The sequence below is a fragment of the Entelurus aequoreus genome, linkage group LG14, assembly GCF_033978785.1.
Source record: "Entelurus aequoreus isolate RoL-2023_Sb linkage group LG14, RoL_Eaeq_v1.1, whole genome shotgun sequence".
Taxonomy (NCBI): Eukaryota; Metazoa; Chordata; class Actinopteri; order Syngnathiformes; family Syngnathidae; genus Entelurus; species Entelurus aequoreus.
The window spans coordinates 10,074,463-10,095,095 of NC_084744.1; the positions used below are offsets into that span (position 1 = coordinate 10,074,463).

Sequence of the window (20,633 nt, forward strand, 5' to 3'; positions counted from 1 at the left end):
CCTCCAGCTATTCATTCCCAAAAGCCATGGGTGAAATTGGTTGACGGCTAATCAACATTTAGCTCCTCTAAGTGTGTGTTATTACGCATAAATTGATGGATGGTACAATTACACCTTGTGTCACTTAGCTAAATGGCTATGTAAGCCTAATGAGTTTTTATCCAAACACTGAGAATGTAGTGCAGCTTAGTGTGCGGGATGAAAGGATGCAAATATAAAATGCAAAGAAAAGGACGATGTCTGGGGTCAAGATGGATGCTCCAAAGTTGTGATAACCAGTCATGTATAGCATGAACTCAAATGTAAAAAAAACTGAGGTTTCTTGGATCTGGTCGATGGGATTACTGGAGCAAAACAAAAGCCTTTTTGAGTTTCATCACTGACCTTGGACCAAGATGGGTCGGGAATACGTAACAAAGCAGACAGAGAAGAAAACAAAGGCAGTCATGCAGGGCACCAAGGCCATGGTGACCAGTGGGCACAATTTTAAAACCAGGCACAAGGCCATGGAGCGGACCATCAGTGACCCTGATTACCATTGAAGTCTCATTATCCCATCAAAGAACCAGGTCCCTCGTTGCAATGCACAGAAACCGGACTTGCACGAGAGATGAGAAGATGTTTTTCTTGAGTTCCGCGATCAAGTGAACACGCAGTCCGGTTGAAGCAAAGTCCCCGTACTCCCTTTAGCCCAGTTACAACACTTTGAACAATACGCAGTATTCCTTTAGAGAAACACACCATCTTTATACCCTCGGATAGCTGGACGAAGTAGGTCTGTAAAACATACTTTGAATAGAGTCCGTGGGTCGGTTCTCCTCGAAGTGACTCTGCAACAATAAGTACTGTCCCTTCTGTTCTGTGCTCCTGTTGTCTCCTCCAAGACGTCCTTGTTGACCTTGAAGCACTAAATGTCCTCGGACCCAATTAAGAGGCAGAGGTCACTTGGCGTGGCTCAGAAATTTGAGGGTTCCCGGGTTCAAATCCAGCTTTCGTCAGGGCAGGACACTTCACCCACTTTTCTCCCAGTGGGCTCCATTCAGCAACTGTTCCTAAGAACAAATTTTGTTCTTAGGCCCACTTACGAAGCTTTCAAGGAGATTTTTGTATTCACCGATGTTTTCTTAGCTGGGATTTGTTCGTAGGTAAGAACAAAATCTACGAGTGCTCCATGACTCCACGAGTGCACGTCATGAATTTGAATGGACTTCTCTTAGGAAATCACTTAAGAAGAAAGATAAGAGGAAAAGTTAGGAACTTATAGCTGAATGGGACCCAGTACTCCCAGTTTTTCAATGTAAACACTTTGAGAGAGACAAAGTGCAATACGGATATAATTCTCTTCAATTCAAAGAGATTTTTGTATTCAAATAAATAAATATTGATAAATGGGTTATACTTGTGTAGCGCTTTTCTACCTTCAAGGTACTCAAAGCGCTTTGACACTATTTCCACATTCACCCATTCACACCACAATCACACACTGATGGCGGGAGCTGCCATGCAAGGCGCTAACCAGCAGCCATCAGGAGCAAGGGTGAAGTGTCTTGCCCAAGGACACAACGGACGTGACTAGGATGGTAGAAGGTGGGGATTGAACCCCAGTAACCAGCAACCCCTCCGATTGCTGGCACGGCCACTCTACCAACTTCGCCACGCCGCCCCTATTCACCAATGTTTTCTTAGCTGGGATTTGTTCGTAGGTAAGAACAAAATCTACGAGTGCTCCAGAGCACTCTTAGGGTGGCCTATTTTTTCTTAAGTGTGACAAATACCCTTACTTCTATTGTCTGATGTTAAATTAATATCATACATAGATAGATAGATAGATAGATAGATAGATAGATAGATAGATAGATAGATAGATAGATAGATAGATAGATAGATAGATAGATAGATAGATAGATAGATAGATAGATAGCGCAGATCGTGCGCTGGGGAGGGAGCGCATATTTGCCATGTAGTCCTATATTATACGAATATTTATTTGAACGCTGCCGTCCCCCTTTTCTTAAACTTACGTTTTGACATTACGTATTTCCCCCGCGGGATAATACGAATTTCTCTTCTGTAATCTGTTTTGTATTGTCTCCGTATGTTTGATGGTCGGCTTTTCCGCTGAAATTGTGCCCTTATATGGAATTAAGGGCGTTTACCGATGCAAATTACGGAATTAAGGGTGTTTACATATGCATATTGGGGAAAATAAGGGCATGTTTTTATGCAAATTATGATAAACACACACGCGCTAACCATTTGGCATTCAGCAACTTAAGAACCACATGTGGGAACAATTTGGGCGTTTAAGAACACGCTATGAATTTGAATGGACTCCTCTTAGGAAATCACTGAGGAAGAAAGATAAGAGGAAAAGTTAAGAACGTATTGCTGAATGGGGCCCAGTGCTCCCAGTTTCTCGATGTGAACACTTTGGGTCACTATAGAGACAAAGTGCAATACGGATATAATTCTCTTCAATTCAAGGACCCGTGGCGTCCGGATAACCGAGATTTCACAATCAGGTTTTTTTACTCAATGTATTTTTCGCTCTTCTAAAAATGTGTCATTTCCCATAATATCGATGACATTTTGACTAATTGCATGTTTTTTTTTCACCCCGGTGCATGATTACTTCAAAACATCTTGAGCACAAAATCAGTATGAAAGAATTTGGAAATAAAATATGTCGTTGAATTTGACACGCACTTTCTTCTTTGCAAAACGGATCCGACTCAAGTTCTGAGTTGGAGATTTTGCATTCCCCCAACAAAGAAGCGGAAGAACGACACAACTGTCCCCCAATCTCAGACTTCAACCGTACTGTTTCGAGCCTCAATCCTGACCAGGCATCTTGAGGAAAACATCAGTAGAGAAGGACACAATATAGATTGACTGGCAGCCTGTTTTCTTTTCCTATTGTTTTTAAGCGCTGGGACTGCTCTTCTTTCTCCGTTTTTCCGCAATTTCCTAGAGCCTCCCAAAAGCTATTCAGGCTCTAGAGAGTTTTCTATTCAGGCTCCAGTAGTTTGGAAAGCCCGACTGGTAACAGTTAAAGATGCTACCTCAGTACAGGCATTTAAGTCCCATCTTAAAACTCATTTATACGCCTTCCACGCTTCACCCCACGTGGTATGACGGAACACGGAGCAGCCTGGCAGCTCCGGGCTGGATGCCCGCCCCCTAACCCCAAGTCTCGAGATGTATGTCGTAATATGTATATGTCCTTTGCTATGGAGTTTTTTTTCCTCACTCCAATTGGAGCCCAGTCTGAGATTGACTCCTCCAGCGCCTACCTTTCTCCCTTTTTTTACGGGGCTCCGTAGGTGACAAATAATCAGCGTTCCTGTCCTGTACAATCGTTTGTCTAATCTTGAACAGGTTTGTGCTGAAAATGAAATTCCGTTGTACTTGTGCAATGTCAATAAAGATCCATTCATCCATCCATTAAGGGGTGATGGTTGGTGCCGCAGCCCAACCAGTAAATAACTACTTTACGCCAAATATAATGTATAAAAAAAGGTATGCACACTTCTAACATCTGGAAATGTGCAGATGATCTTATTTAATGTTGAAACGCTTCAAAGAAATGGAGAGTGGCAAAGGCTAAGGTACGTTCGGGCCTTAGAAATCTCCCACCGAAACAGCGGGGCGTTCACCTCCCAGCAAGCGGACAAACGAGTTCCTGGTAAAACGCACTTTTCCTTCAGTCAGGATGGCCTTTCTCCGGGTGATTTCTCAGTGGTCTCGTCTCCGACACCCCACTGTCCTCCTTCGTGTCAAATTAAAGTGATGGAAATGAACTTGAGGGGACGCTAATTGCAGTTGTCAATCCAATCTAGGTCAGGGCTGAAAGACAGAGGCTCTCCAGCACTTCATCAGTCTTCATTAATATTGAAAGAGTCTGCTGAGGAGCAGGGGGCCAACGTAATCTGCTCTCATCTAACAGTGCATTGGAAATTAGGAAGATGGGGAGGGCACCGGCACTGCCGGGGGGGACAAATATGCCAGTCAAGAAGTATGAAGAAAGATGTCAGAGGATGTGAATTGAAAGCCAGAACAAACGTGCTCCCCTGGCGAGCCGGACTCGAAAAGTACTCGATAACATTTGCCTTATGCTCGATTCTCCAACAACTTTCAGGGAATCCAAAGCAAATTGCTCATTGATTAGAACAGCTTAAATGTTCAACAAATAAAAGAGAGCTCTTTTAAGGGAACACCACCAAGTTATTGCTGCAGATGTGTGGACGACGCATGGGTTGGAATCCAAAGACCAGGGGCCGTACTTATCAAGCTTCTTAGAATTACTCCTAAGAAGTCTGCTAAGAGTTGACTTAAGAGTAAATAAATTTTTCGCTGAAAGCTGCACTTAAAAGTTAGTTATCAAGCGTCTTACTCACACTTTCAGCGAAGTGTAGGACTGAATCTTAAGTGTCACACTCAGAGCTGAATTACGACTTTACTATGTGCCGTAAACGGAATTTTAGGTGACGTCATTTCTGTGTCCATAGAAATGACCAATCACGGAAGGGAATCCGTTGTCTAAGAATAAAGAAATCTCTTGGAAATATTTAAGTGGACAATGGGAGTGTATATTTTGACAATAAACTACAAAATAATACAAAACAAACTAGTCCCCGCCGGCACTCACGCTACCGCTCCCTCTCTTCTATCGCCCACACACTCACTGACGTCACTCACCTCACGGCCACACACATACGCTACTGTCATAACATTTTCTTTCCAATTCATTAATTAGGCAACTAATTTGAAACTGGTGTGGGTGGCTCTATATATACTAGCCCACTGCAGACACATGCAGAAATCAACAAGGAATCGAAAAGTATTAAATCTGTGACAAAAATAATATCCGCTCTGTCTAAACGATACCGTTTGATCAGCTGCTCGTCATCAAAAAAAACAACAACATTGTTCCGTTCCCTGAACGTTCGCGCACGTCTCTCTCGCCTCAGTGCCATCCCCTGCTGGCAACTCCTAACCACTTAAGACACCTCTGAAGGTCTCTTAAATATCGTGGAGAGTAGGAGTGATTCTTAGACTTAAGAACGTTGATAAAAAGCTTTTATTCTTAAGTTTGAGAGTAGCACTAAATTTCGCAAATTCTCAGGACTTAAGTGTAAAATGGCACTCTAAGAAGCTTGATAAGTACGGCCCCAGAAGTGCAAGCCTTCACCGAGCACATCCACTCAGTGGATGAAAACGTCAAGTTAACGTGCGAGGATGTCAAAGACTAGATTTTGGGACTGTAGAGTCGACTTTGGACAGGATTTAACAAAAACACACACATACCGTAAAATGTGGACTTTAAGCCGCTACATTTTCCCTACACTTTCAACCCTGCGGCTAATTTATGGATTTTTCTTCGCTGACGAACATGATGCAAATAATTTTAAAAAAGACAGTCCAAGACACTGAAAAGGTGTGTAATTGTTTGTGCTACGGCGCCATCTTTTGGACGAGTTCACTCACTGCAGGTGCTGCGGTGCCCTTCTTTTTAGACTGAGTTTTTAACCGGAAGTACAAGTGCCATTCCGTCTTCTGTCCGTCCATAGCCTTGCTACTCCTATGGATTCTTTGGTCATCACTCCAAGCATAACGGTTGTAAATTTTACAATACACTTTAAATGACTGATTATAAGCCGCTACTATTTTTTTTACAGTTTGAACCCTGCGGCTTATAAGACAGTGGCTTTTTCTTCGATAACGGTCATAATGATTGTTCTTAAAAACAAAAAAACAAGACAAATACACTTTGAAGGTGTTTTATTGTTTGTGCAATACTGACATCTAATGGAGGAGTTTGCTCACTGCAGGTGTCTTTCTATTTATGGGTGGCGCTTTGTTTTGTTTGTTTTTTTTCCAACCCGAATGCTGTTTGGCATTCAGCCGTGCATAGCATTTTTACTTGCATGGATTCTTCATTCATCACTCCAAGCATTGTTTGTAAGTTTTACAATATAACTAAAACTATTCATACTTACTAAACCGTCCCATGTGTGATGTCTGTAGGAGTGTTTTCATGCATTTTTGTTCGTGCTATCGTAATGTAATAAAGCTAAAGCATTGCTAATATGCTAACACGTTTACAAGTGTCTGTGTTAGTATCATTTACTTACGATGGCATTATTTTTGTATTGTTTCAGTTTCACAAATTCTTCAGTAAATTCACCAAAACGTCGCCGTGGAGTTTTTGACTCTGTTTAGCTGATTGGAGAGCTAGCTTGCGCAGCTAGTCGGCCCATGATGATAACTTCTGTTTTGTTTGATCAGCTGTTTTACTGCCATGTTACAGACACTGTTTGGAAACAATGAAGGTATATAAATAAACATTTACAGGATATTTCTGTGTAAATAACTAATTTCACAACGTATATATCTGCGGCTTATAGTCCGGTGCGGCTAATATATGAAACATATATATATATATATATTTGTTTTTAATTCAGTGGGTTCGCCTTATATACCGGTGTGTATATATATATATAAGTTAATATTTAAAACCTATGAATGTTCTCATTCATCAGGTCATTGTAATCTCAGGGCATTCAACGGATCACAACTGGACTGTTTGGTTTGTCCAAGAAGACGTTTCGCTTCTCACCCAAGTAGGCTTCATCAGTTCTTTGACTTAGGTTGGTCCGATCTAGTCCAGTAGCTGGTGCCAAAACGATTTATACTCCAAGTATTGATTACATTTTTTGACCCATGTCACCCACTGTAACACAAACTGGGTGTTGTTGGAACCATACTAGACAGAGCTGTTTTTCACAAGGTATCAGACATTGGTAACCCAGTAAACAAAGCACTGCAACATTTAATGTGTGATTAAAGGTAAGATCTCATTTCAGATATTTCACGAAAATATGGCATCAATATGATACAGGTGATTCGTCCAATTGACACTTTAGTGGCGAGGTTTAATTGGGTGCATCTTCAACACCGTATAGCTCATAGGGTCAGGTTGACGTCATTTTTAATTAAGTGCCATATAAAAATAATACAACCTAAGTGGGGTTTATTTAAGTAATTCCAATCAGTAAAGAGAATAACGTTTCCGGGAAGCAAAATCATTTGCATTTCAGTATTAAGAAATATTTTGTTGAGTGCCATGATGCATTAAGCAACAAATCACTAGCGATCATTAAAACTTCTCAATTATTTTCTGTCATGACACGCCTGAGGGATAGAATTTCACGTGACCCCTCTGACTTGAATTATTATTGAAAACACAATAATATCCATTCATTTAGTTATCTGAATGACATTTTCTATGTACGATGCAGATACCAAACAAATCCGCCTCTCAACCCTCCGTTAGCGCGCTACACGTGTTCCTGTGTACTTGCTACTACTACTGGGTGTCACGACGGGGTTTTCGCTTACTGTGGGGTCGTTCTCCCAGGAGGGCAAACGGACGACTCCGGACAGGATTTGCAGGTAGGAACATGATTTAATTTTAAGAAATAATCAACGAGGTACAAAACAAAAAACAACCCGAAGACAAGCGTGCCTGTCGCACGCGGAAGCTAAGGCAAAAACTTAGGACATGAAACTATAGACATGAACCTCACGAAACTGTGGCATGAAACAATTGGCATTAACTATGGCATAGAACAAACACGAAACTGTGGCATGAAACCAATACGAAACTGTGGCATGAAACAAATACGAAACTGTGGCATGAAACTATTGGCATTAACTATGGCATAGAACAAACACGAAACTGTGGCATGAAACCAATACGAAACTGTGGCATGAAACAAATACGAAACTGTGGCATGAACCAACTAAGACTTACGTAGTCCAGGCATGAGGCAAACAACTGACGCCAGCACGACTGACTGGCAAAGGCAGGCTTTAAAAGTCCTCTGATTAGCAGCAGGTGCGCGTCCTGAACACCAGAGGCAGGTGAAAATCATAAGTAGCCATTGTAACTAAAACAAACTCAGGTGTCAAACAGGAACTAAAAGAGTCCAAAACTAACAGAACATAACAAAAACATGATCCGGACCACGGATCATGACACTGGGTAGGACAGGCAGAACACCGCTGCCACCTCACTGCAGGCTAGTGTATGGTTCTAACATGAATACTAGAGCGTAGACAAAAATGATAATAATCTCCTCTGGGGTGGGGGGGTCCCAAGCTACTATTTCAGAAAAAACGATTAAAGCTATTTTATTTGTCTGATTTAAAGTAAAGTGTCAACCCCCTAAACACAAATGTGGAACTAACCTTTAGGACAGAACTGGGCAAATATTTTGACTCGGGGTCCAGATTGAGAGAAAATAAATGTGTCTGGGGGGCCCAAGGTGTATATGTGTATAAATGATGTATACACATTAGCTGTAAAAACCTGCTGTACAGTATGTGTATTTGGGTCCCTTTTTTTTAGGAACACTAATACCAAAAGTCACAATGTCCGATAGAGTTCTAAAAACGTTATGATAGACCACCTCAAAAAACAAAATGGAATTTTACTAGACATGTCCGATAATGGCTTTTTTGCCGACATCCGATATTCCGATATTGTCCAACTCTTAATTACCGATATATACAGTCGTGGAATTAACACATTATTATGGGAAAAATGCCAACATGGCACTGCCATATATATTATTGAAGTCACAAAGTGCATTATTGGTGGGTGGGGTTGGGGGGTAACGGGGGGTGTATATTGTAGCATCCCGGAAGAGTTAGTGCTGCAAGGGATTCTGGGTATTTGTTCTGTTGTGTTTATGTTGTGTTACGGTGCGGCTGTTCTCCCAAAATGTGTTTGTCATTCTTGTTTGGTGTGGGTTCACAGTGTGGCGCATATTTGTAACAGTGTTAAAGTTGTTTATACGGTCACCCTCAGCGTGACCTGTATGGCTGTTGACCAAGTATGCATTGCATTCACTTGTGTTGTGTGTGAAAAGCCGTAGATAATATGTGATTGGGCCGGCATGCAAAGGCAGTGCCTTTAAGGCACGCCCCCAATATTGTTGTCTGGGTGGAAATCGGGAGAAATTCGGAAGAATGGTTGCCCCGGGAGATTTTCGGGAGAGTCTCCCGGGAAAATCGGGAGGGTTGGCAAGTATGACTGGGAGACGCAACTGCTCTGTACTTCTCCCTACGTCCGTATACCACTCCGTACAGCGGCGTTTTAAAAAGTCATAAATTTTACTTTTTGAAACCGATACCGATAATTTCCGATATAACATTTTAAAGCATTTATCGGCCGATAATATCGGACATCTCTAGTTATGACAGACCACCTCAAAAAACAAAATGGAATTTGTACCTTTTTTCCCTGAATGGGACACCCAAAATGCACATTAAAACAAAGAAAGTGTGATTTACAATATCAACTATGAACAATAAAACACTGAATATTAACAGCATGTGAACGTCGCTCCCCTTTTACTTCTCAGACCAAGCAAAACACAACAAACATGTAAAAAATACAGCAAAATATGAATGCAAAGTGTAATAAACACCTACAATATGATATGTGACCCGTGCTGGCAAAATGAGTCGGAATACGCACAGGCTAATTTTGACCTACAGGCAAATAAGTGAAAAAAAATGTATCTTGGTTGAAATTGAGATTTTCACAAAAATGAGTCCATAAAGCCACAATCTAGCGATCCCAATCATCGAAATAGCAAAAAAACATCTTAAATCACCTTTATTTGAAGGTTTTGTACGAGGTACACTACCGTTCAAAAGTTTGGGGTCACATTAAAATGTCCTTATTTTTCAATGAAGATAACTTTAAACTAGTCTGAACTTTAAAGAAGTACACTCTATACATTGCTAATGTGGTAAATGACTATTCTAGCTGCAAATGTCTTGTTTTTGGTGCAATATCTACATAGGTGTATAGAGGCCCATTTCCAGCAACTATCACTCCAGTGTTCTAATGGTACAATGTGTTTGCTCATTGGCTCAGAAGGCTAATTGATGATTAGAAAACCCTTGTGCAATCATGTTCACACATCTGAAAACACTTTAGCTCATTACAGAAGCTACAAAACTGACCTTCCTTTGAGCAGATTGAGTTTCTGGAGCATCACATTTGTGGGGTCAATTAAACACTCAAAATGGCCAGAAAAAGAGAACTTTCATCTGAAACTCGACAGTCTATTCTTGTTCTTAGAAATGAAGGCTATTCTACAAAATTGTTTGGGTGACCCCAAACTTTTGAACGGTAGTGTATGTCTTCAGAAATTAGTCCTTTGTGTTAAAATTCCTTGAGAAAATCAAGTGTTTTCAACGCTCACTGGCGGCAATAAGGGGGAATCCTCCTAGCCATATTTGCTATCTTTGTGACGCCAAGTTTACCTACTTTCTAAAAATGAGCATGGAATTCCCGATGACGCAATTCTGAACCGATAGAATTCGAGTTTTTAAACCTGTCCCGACGTAAACAAATCCGGCTTGTTGCTAACCGGTTGTTTTGAGGCGTACCCTCATTGGTTGAATCACCCCGCGCGGTGCATTGTGGTATCATGGCAGCGCCCTGATGAAAAACAACACACAGTAATTCGAGCGGAATATTTGGTGAAAAAAGGTGATTTTCGAACATTGAATTATTATTTTTGTGGATAAGTTAGACTGTTTTACATTCCGTAATGGATTTAGAAGGTGGAGAGGGTACACAGGCGGTTGCAAGTGCGCTAAATTCACTGCAGTCGGCGAATCTTCTTAGTGCTGCTGGTCAGGAATATTACGGACAGCTGATTGATGATTATTTTGGTGGTCAGGACCCTGTAAGTAGCGATAACGACTCAGAAATTGATGAAAGTGACTCTGAGGAGGCTTCTCCTCTCCTAGACAATCTCAACGATTACGACGACGTTTTGCATATCCTTTAGACATGGGATTTGACTTTAATTGTACCAATTTTGGTGTTGCTACAAGGACTTTTAAGGTATGGTTGCTATGGAGTTTTGTTTTGGAACATTCTGTTCTGGAACAATAAACTTTAAGCTGGTTTTTCTCAAAACGGACCCTCAAACTTGGTCGACTTCAATCGGATGTAACTCGGTCATTTTCTGTCCGATTCCAACAAACCATATATCATTTTGAAGGTCTTTAGATGGAGAATGTGTGAATAACAATAACTCAGTTTTTAAAATTTCCTCATTGTGATTCAGTGTGCCAGCACAGGTCACATATATTATCACGTAAATATCTGCTTCCGCATCTGTTTCGGACACACGCGTTTCGGGCTGGCTGCTCTGAAAACAAACCCTGCCCACTCTGGTTTGTTCCTCGTCTGAGCTGCTGTGAAGTAGATTACCGTAATGACCGTTAAAAACAGCACTGCACATCATAATGGCGGCGACAGTTTTGATGTTAAAGATCTAAAAAAAATTATGAAGAACGTCTAGCGGGCCAGATTGAAAATCTTAACGTATTTTTTGTCCAGGTCTGCCTTAGGAGTACAGGGACCTACGATTAAGCCCAAATATTCATGAATACTTAGTTTTCTTGTATTTTCACATTGACGTGTGAAGTTCAAGTGTCCATGCACCTTCTATAATGCGACTATTGGTTATACGCCACGTTTTACTTTTCCAGTTGACCGACATGACGTCTGTGGCTTCCAACAAGTTAACAGCCGAGTTCTAATGTGATGTCCGCTGTAATATTGGCATAGATGACAAATATTAGGTCTCTAATGGCTATGCTGATGTTAAATAGCAGACGCTATAAAGAAATGATGTTGGATTCAGCAACGAAAATGTATCGGGCGGATGCAGGTCCGAAGTAAAGAAAGACCAGAGGAATAGTTTTTTCGATGGGAATTTTGGACCAAGAATCCTGAAAACAAAAACATTGAATGTCTCAAAGTTCATTCATAAGGCAGCAAAGGTTCTGTGGCTTGATGGAAGGAGTTTTAAATCCCAAAGACGGTGCCCCGACTCATACAGTTCCAGATGAAGGTTGCTATTGTTCTGGACTATCTTGCCAGTTGTGTGGAATACAGAGTTGTTGTTAATCAGTTTGTAAATGTTGCGTGAAGAGGTTTGAGTACGATTTATTGTAATGTACTGAAGTGAATTAATTAACTCATATTATGTTTTGCATATGGTGAATGTGTATATTCATCTTGGAGAAAGCAAACCACCAAGTTTAATTAAATAGTGGTTGTGGTGGGGCGTGGCCTGCGGAGAAGCGGGCGGGGCATGTCAGGACCGGCTTCGAGATTAGCGGCAGGTGCGTAGATGACACAGCTGTGAGGGGTTGTCTGATCACCTGCCGCTCTGTAAAAGGCAGCGGTCGGGAAGGAGAAAGGTTGTTGATGGTGGAGAAACTGAGAGATGGCTGAAAAGCACAATTTATTGAAAAATAAATCATTGTTCGAAAAGATGGACACGGCTGTAATGTCCATCCTTGAAGGTCCAGAGAACCCGGAGGAGCAAGACCTCCACAGTGGTATTTCAGTTTGAGCACAGAATAAGATAAGGCCCCTTAGTTTGACATTCGCAGGTGGATTGGATCACTTCTCGTAGGAAAGAGGCCCTAATTGGGACTTTTGAATGCAAAAGTGATAGCCCTATCCTTTTGAAGAGACTACATGTTCAGCCCAACGCCAACATTTAAGTTAGGACTTAGAGCAATTGTTTTTCAGACACTTACTCCTTTCATGGCCAGGATGCGCTGTCCTGACTTAGCACACACACAGAGACAGGAAGGAGGAAAATAAAACTGATGGTTTGGCTTCTCCAAGTTAGGAGTGCCTCATTTTCTTGACTTGACCTCCTCCAGGAACTGCAGTCCTGTATAATGACGCTCGCTTGTGATAAAGCAACTTTTGGTGCAGTAAAGCGTCTCCGACGTCTCTTTTGATCCTGCCGCACTGCCGTATCACCCTTCTGTCACATCAGTACAATACTCTTTCCTGTTTTGCCCGGGAGTCCGAATTAAATTGGCATTCTACAATTCCTTAGTCACCTTCTTAAAAAGTTTGTTTTTCTCCCATCGAGGCACTTGATAATGTTCTGTTCTTTTCATTTGAGAAGCAAATAAAAAGTCTCCTCTTTATTACAACGGTTGCTGTTTTTATTGAATGTTACACTTCCGGGGTTATAACCCGCACATTGAGGCTGGCGCATACTGGTTTAAAATCGCATAATCCAAGTGTGTTAGTCCGACTTTTCATAAACCGAACATCATCGGATTAAGGTGTTTCCATGATTATTTGGAGCCGAACTATTGGAGAAATCAGACTAATTTAGATTGACAGTTTTTTAGACTGACCTAGTTTGAGGTCATTGTGGTGGATTTTTAAAGATTTTTAGGGGTACAAACTATGCAGGTATTAATCACAAGGTGTTGTTCGATCTGCTGTGGAGGTTGTTTGGAAGATGGACTCTGTTTACTGGTAAAAAGCTGTTTGGGTTGGTAGAGACAGGCAGCCATCCATCTTGAAGATATCCCCAGAAAAAAGGAGCCTGCAGGCATCAGTTTCAGGCACCTTCCCCCCAAAAAAAAGTATGCACAGAGCTTCACATTAGCTTCCCCTCTATCTCAAAGGTAAAGTCTTGCCCTCCCTGGGGAGCCGTGTTATTACTTTTAGTGTAGTAATAATAATAACATCTCCCAAAGATATACCGCTTGGTGGCCTCCTGCTCCCTAGCTGCTGTGCACCCTATCTTCTTAATTAGCACCTTCAATTAACCCGCGTTAATTGCCCGCTATGAAAAGGTGCAGGAACCTTACAAGGTGGCGCCACAGGGAGCCGTTTTGCAAATGAGTGGTGCGTCGTGTGGGGGGAAAAAAAACGCTGGCAGGTGTGTCTCAGATTGAATTTGTTGAACCGAAACCTGCCAAAAAAGACAACTTCAAAACAGTTTTCTCCACAGAGAATAATGGAGGTGGAAATAATACAGGACAGTGGCCAAAATGTTGCCAGCAAAAACAAATGTTAAGAAAAAGTATATATATATATATATATATATATATATATATATATATATATATATATATATATATATATATATATATATATATATATATATATATATATCAGAACAATTTTATGTAAATTAACAAACAACTTTCCGTTCTTTGAGTTCCCAGTGAACAGGCGAAAGCTGTCTTTGTTGCACCAAGCCAAAGGCTTGGAAAATTCCGCTGTGTACGATGGGAGGAGACGGGAGGGTTTATCTATTTTGATCCAAGACCTGCCCAAGCTCGATCCAGTACCAAGAAATGTTGTTGTTAAACTGTTCGACAATTTGCATTTGTGCACAAAATGGTGACCCTCGCCCCATCCTTGTTTGTGAATGACTGCTATTATACCCAATCATGGCACCCACCTGTTCCCAATTAGCCTGTCCACCTGTGGGATGTTCCAAATAAGTGTTTGATGAGCATTCCTCAACTGTCTCAGTCTTTTTTGCCACTTGTCCCAGCTTTTTTGAAACATTTTGCAGGCATCAATTTACAAATGAGCTAATATTTGCAAAAAATAACAAAGTTTTCCAGTTCGAACGTTAAGTATCTTGTCTTTGCAGTCTATTCAATAGAATATTGGTTGAAAAAGATTTGCAAATCATTGTATTCTGTTTTTATTTACGATTTACACAACGTGTCAACTTCACTGGTTTTGGGGTTTGTAAGAAGAGTGGCGTTTCCTCGATGTAAAGACCTGATAAGTCGGAAATAACAAAAGATGATGCAGTATTATCTGCTCACAGATGCAACCTGGTGGTTGTTTGAGCACATTGCAGCCAATCCTGGATAAATTAACCAACCCCCGCTTCTTAATGTGTGAGTTACACACAGGAATCTCACAGGAATGAGGCAACTCCAGACCTATGTTGTAGTGTACTGTACCACCACGGGAGTTGTGCAGTCCCCCACAAACACTTACATCTATCAAGGCTGCACTGAACGTGTTGGAAGACAATCTTCCTGAAAGGCTGAGTGAGGGCCAAGGGGTCAGCATGAGCAGCGGACTTCACCTAAAACATTTCTACTCCATGACATCTGCTTCCTCCTCCTCACCTCTCACCACTACACTATTATCGCTGCTGCCCTGAAGGGCACAAAGGTTGCATGTGTGTACGTCAAAACAAGAAAGTGTGATCGAGTGGAAGAGGATTGAGCACATTGTAAACGTAGCTCATAAACGACCAAGATAGTCTTTATTTATCGCACCCAAAACCTTGCTATTGTTGCGCAGGTCCTTCTAGTTCAGTTTGCAAATGACATCGGAAAATATTAAGATTACATTTACAATGTTTTTTGTCCGGCAACAAATATTGATATCACTAAGTAAAAATAAAAACGTACATCAATAAACAGGGGTGCACAATCCGTATTGCAATTTGTATTCATCCCTATTATAAATCGATTTGAATTTTTAAAGATCCAATTTAAAAAAATTATATATATATATATATATATATATATATATATATATATATATATATATATATATATATATATATATATATATATATATATATATAAACAATTTTTAAATCCATCCATCCATTTTATACCCCAATTTTAAAAAAAATTATACAAAAAAAACAAAAACAAAAAACAAAAATAAATAAATAAATTAAAAAAAAAATATATATATATATACAGTATATATATATATATATATATATATATATATATATATATATATATATATATATATATATATATATATATATATATATATATATATATATATATATATATATATATATGAATATATATATATATTTTCTACCCCAATAGTATATATATATATATATATATATATATATATATATATATATATATATATTTATTTATTTTTTTTATTTTTTTATTTTTTATTATTTTTTTTTTTGTTGTTGTTGTATTATTTTAAAAATTGGATCTTTAAAAATCAAAATCTATCTAGAATCGGGATGAATATAAACATACATATATATGCATATACATATATATATATATATATTTTTTTTAAGTGGATCTTTAAAAATTCAAATCTATTTAGAATCTGGATGAATACGAAATGCTATATATATATATATATATATATATATATATATATATATATATATATATATATATATATATATATATATATATATATATATATATATATATATATATATATATATATATGTGTATATATATATATATATATATATATATATTTATATATATATATATATACATATACATATATATATACATATACATACATATATATATATATATATATATATATATATATATATATATATATATATATATATATATATATATATATATATATATATATATATATATATATATTTATTCATTTTTATTTTTTTTATGTTTTAATTGGATCTTTGAAAATTCTAATCTATTTAGAATCTGGATGAATACGAATTGTGATATCAATTGGGCACCCCTGTTTATTGATGTATGTTTTTATGTTTACTTAGTGATATCAATATATGTTGCAGGACAAAAAAAATTCTAAATGTAATCTTAGTATTTTCAGATTTTCCGATCTATTTATATATATATATATATATATATATATATATATATATATATATATATATATATATATATATATATATATATATATATATATATATATATATATATATATATATATATATATATATATATATATATATTTATTCATTTTAATTTTTTTAATGTTTTAATTGGATCTTTAAAAATTCTAATCTATTTAGAATCTGGATGAATACTAATTATGATACTGATTGGGCACCCCTGTTTATTAATGTATGTTTTTATTTTTACTTAGTAATATCAATATATGTTGCAGGACAAAAAACATTCTAAATGTAATCTTAGTATTTTCAGATTTTCCGATCTATGTATATATATATATATATATATATATATATATATATATATATATATATATATATATATATATATATATATGTATGTATGTATGCATGTATATATTATATGTATATATATATATATGTATATGTATGTATGTGTGTATATATATATATATATATATATATATATATATATATATATATATATATATATATATATATATATATATATATATATATATATATATATATATATATATATATATATATATATATATATTTCTATATATTATAATTATTATACCAATTAGTAAGGGCTGTCAAAACAAACAAGTTAACTCATGTCATTAATCACAAAAAAATAACGCAATCATCATGGGGACGGCGTGGCGAAGTTGGTAGAGTGGCCGTGCCAGCAATCGGAGGGTTGCTGGTACTGGGGTTCAATCCCCCACCTTCTACCATCCTAGTCACGTCCGTTGTGTCCTTGGGCAAGACACTTCACCCTTGCTCCTGATGGATGCTGGTTAGCTCCTTGCATGGCAGCTCCCTCCATCAGTGTGTGAATGTGTGTGTGAATGGGTGAATGTGGAAATACTGAGTACCTTGAAGGTAGAAAAGCGCTATACAAGTATAACCCATTTATCATTATTTATCATTAACACACTTGGATTAATCATGCAATTTATTCTGACTGTATGAACTCTTTGACCTTAACCGCTATACAGAGACCAGATCGATACATACGTCAATAAAACAATGAGTGAGGAGACTCCGACTGGAGGTCTCGCTGGCAAATTTCACTCCAAAACACATCCTGGAAGAACTTTAGATCAAACTGTTAGCAGGTTTTGTACAAGTCAATGACGTGCATTCAAGTCAAACGTTTAAAAACGTTCCTGCATGACGTGCTGACAATAAAATTGCAATTGTGTACAATTATTGGGGTCTTTTCTTGAGCAAATTTTAATTATAGAAGCCACTAATCACTTGTGATTAATCTGAATCCTACAAATAATACATTGCAATAATCGGTTTGATTTGAGAATATGTTGAATCGAGGTTCAATTCTAAATTGAATCGTCACCCAAGGAATTTTAAATCGGATCGAAACGTTCGGTGTCCAAAGATTCACACCGCGAGTAATAATGGATTTCGGTAAATTTAGACCTGGAGACATGTTCACTTCAACAATCCAATTCAGTCTCCATGGTGATGCAATTTTTATAATCTACTGAAGTAGTTCCATTGTCCTTTTGTGTCTAGGGATAATTCAGAATGAATAAATCACAGACTTGACTTAGATGTACCTTTTTAAGAGCAGATTATTTAATTACAACCTGAGGCAAAAACTCATAAAATAGCAAGCAATACTCAATGTTATTCACTATCGGCTCTGCTGACCTCGTAATGTGACAGTTGAAATGTGGCTTTCATGACTGAAAGTAGCAAATACACAAATTCACAAGAGCTACGTTGCGTAAAGGCAGATAGTCCTCAGTCGATTCACTTACAATCTTGGCAACAATTCCTAGCATGTTCATAATAATCCCTCACAAATTGGAGAACAAATAATTACTTCCAAACTGTAATTCCGGCCCACTGAGGTCCGCCATAAAGTGGCATCTTATAATGGATTGAAATTAGCTACATTAGTGCTAACAAGTGACAACATGGGAGCTGGACAGCTACCGACAACACAGAAGATGTTGCAGTGCATTCTGGGACTTGCTGAATAAGTTTGCGATTATTTAGGCCATCTCTTTGCGTGTATACGTTATATGTCAGCAGCCACGAGGAGCTTTTGTAACCTGTATACAACATTCCCGCTAAAGTGCGCGCGCAATCTAAACTCTAAACCAATTAAACACACAACAATTTACTCTGTAGGACCCTGCAATGCACCTCTGTGAGTGACAGGTGACAACAAGCGACCCTAAAAGATAATACAACGTTAGTCAACACCGTTCAATTTCTGTAACGTCTGTCGAGACACTTTAAGCAGGACAGGAATTCCAACCATCACTTTACTCATTAGCCAGAGATCTGTTTATGGCCAGACAAAAAGTTGGACAACTCCAACACCACACAAAGTGTAAATTCCAGGTTGTTGCACGATGACTCCCCAATCAGATGTTTGCTTATTCTACTGTCATTTTTTAAACATTTTAAATTACGGATATTAATCATGAATTGCTCATAAAAATATATATTTTGCAGACAGAATGTTACAGGAATGTACACGTTCTCCAATGCTTACATCTCATTGTGCAACATGTAAAGGTTTTGAGGGGAACTAAATGTGATCTTTGAAAGGGGTAGACATTCTTTCAGAAGCAGGACCCCCACCCAGACACACAATACTAGTACACAGCTCATGAAAAACAAGATTGTTTCATTTGTTATCATAAGTGGTCAATAATATCAGAAAATAATCTCACGGAAATGACTGCTGTCATTTGATTTTTTATAATAAGACATTTATTTTGTTATTAAGTCAGGTTTTAGACAGGTGTGCTCGTCTGAATCAGTTTTTTCAATTGCTCACACACATGAACATTTAGAGGGAACATTGCCTAAAACCTGTTTCTTAAATGGTTTTATTATAATATTTAGACCAAAATAATATATTGCACAGTTGAATGAAGAATAGTGCTGGATCAAGAATCGATTCTGAATCGAACAATCGCAATTGTGGCTTGTTGTAAAATTACCATTCAAATAGTTAATCGCTAATAATAAAATGAAAAATTATTACAATTGTCATCAATTGTATTTTCAGTGATGCAAGATCCAATTTGGAGTCCTGCTGTTAACCATTAGCCTAAAACCAGCCATGACATTGGGTATAGCGACAAAAGTGTCATTCATCCAATACGATATCTCAATGTTTTCTTCATGAAGGCATCATATCAATGATGTGACCAAATATACTTTTCATACAGGAATTCCAACCATCACTTTATTGAGCAGAACTGGGGCCGTACTTATCAAGCTTCTTAGAATTACTCCTAAGAAGTCTGCTAAGAGTTGACTTAAGAGTAAATAAATTCTTCGCTGAAAGCTGCACTTAAAAGTTAGTTATCAAGCGTCTTACTCACACTTTCAGCGAAGTGTAGGACTGAATCTTAAGTGTCACACTCAGAGCTGAATTACGACATTACTATGTGCCGTAAACGCAATTTTAGGTGACATCATTTCTGTGTCCATAGAAATGACCAATCACGGAAGGGAATCCGTTGTCTAAGAATAAAGAAATATCTTGGAAATATTTAAGTGGACAATGGGAGTGTATATTTTGACAATAAACTACAAAATAATACAAAACAAACTAGTCCCCGCCGGCACTCACGCTACCGCTCCCTCTCTTCTCTCGCCCACACACACTCACTGACGTCACTCACCTCACGGCCACACACATACGCTACTGTCATAACATTTTCTTTCCAATTCATTAATTAGGCAACTAATTTGAAACTGGTGTGGGTGGCTCTATATATACTGGCCCACTGCAGACACATGCAGAAATCAACAAGGAATCGAAAAGTATTAAATCTGTGACAAAAATAATATCCGCTCTGTCTAAACGATACCGTTTGATCAGCTGCTCGTCATCAAAAGAAAAACAACATTGTTCCGTTCCCTGAACGTTCGCGCATGTCTCTCTCGCCTCAGTGCCATCCCCTGCTGGCAACTCCTAACCACTTAAGACACCTCTGAAGGTCTCTTAAATATCGTGGAGAGTAGGAGTGATTCTTAGACTTAAGAACGTTGATAAAAAGCTTTTATTCTTAAGTTTGAGAGTAGGACTAAATTTCG

The 20,633-nt window shown here is 38.2% G+C and overlaps 1 protein-coding gene across 1 annotated transcript in view; it reads right to left on the minus strand.

The window, feature by feature from the left end:
* erbb4b (erb-b2 receptor tyrosine kinase 4b) overlaps nt 1-20,633 on the minus strand; it is a 1,077,295-nt gene that overhangs the window by 463,627 nt on the left and 593,035 nt on the right. The window lies entirely within an intron of this gene.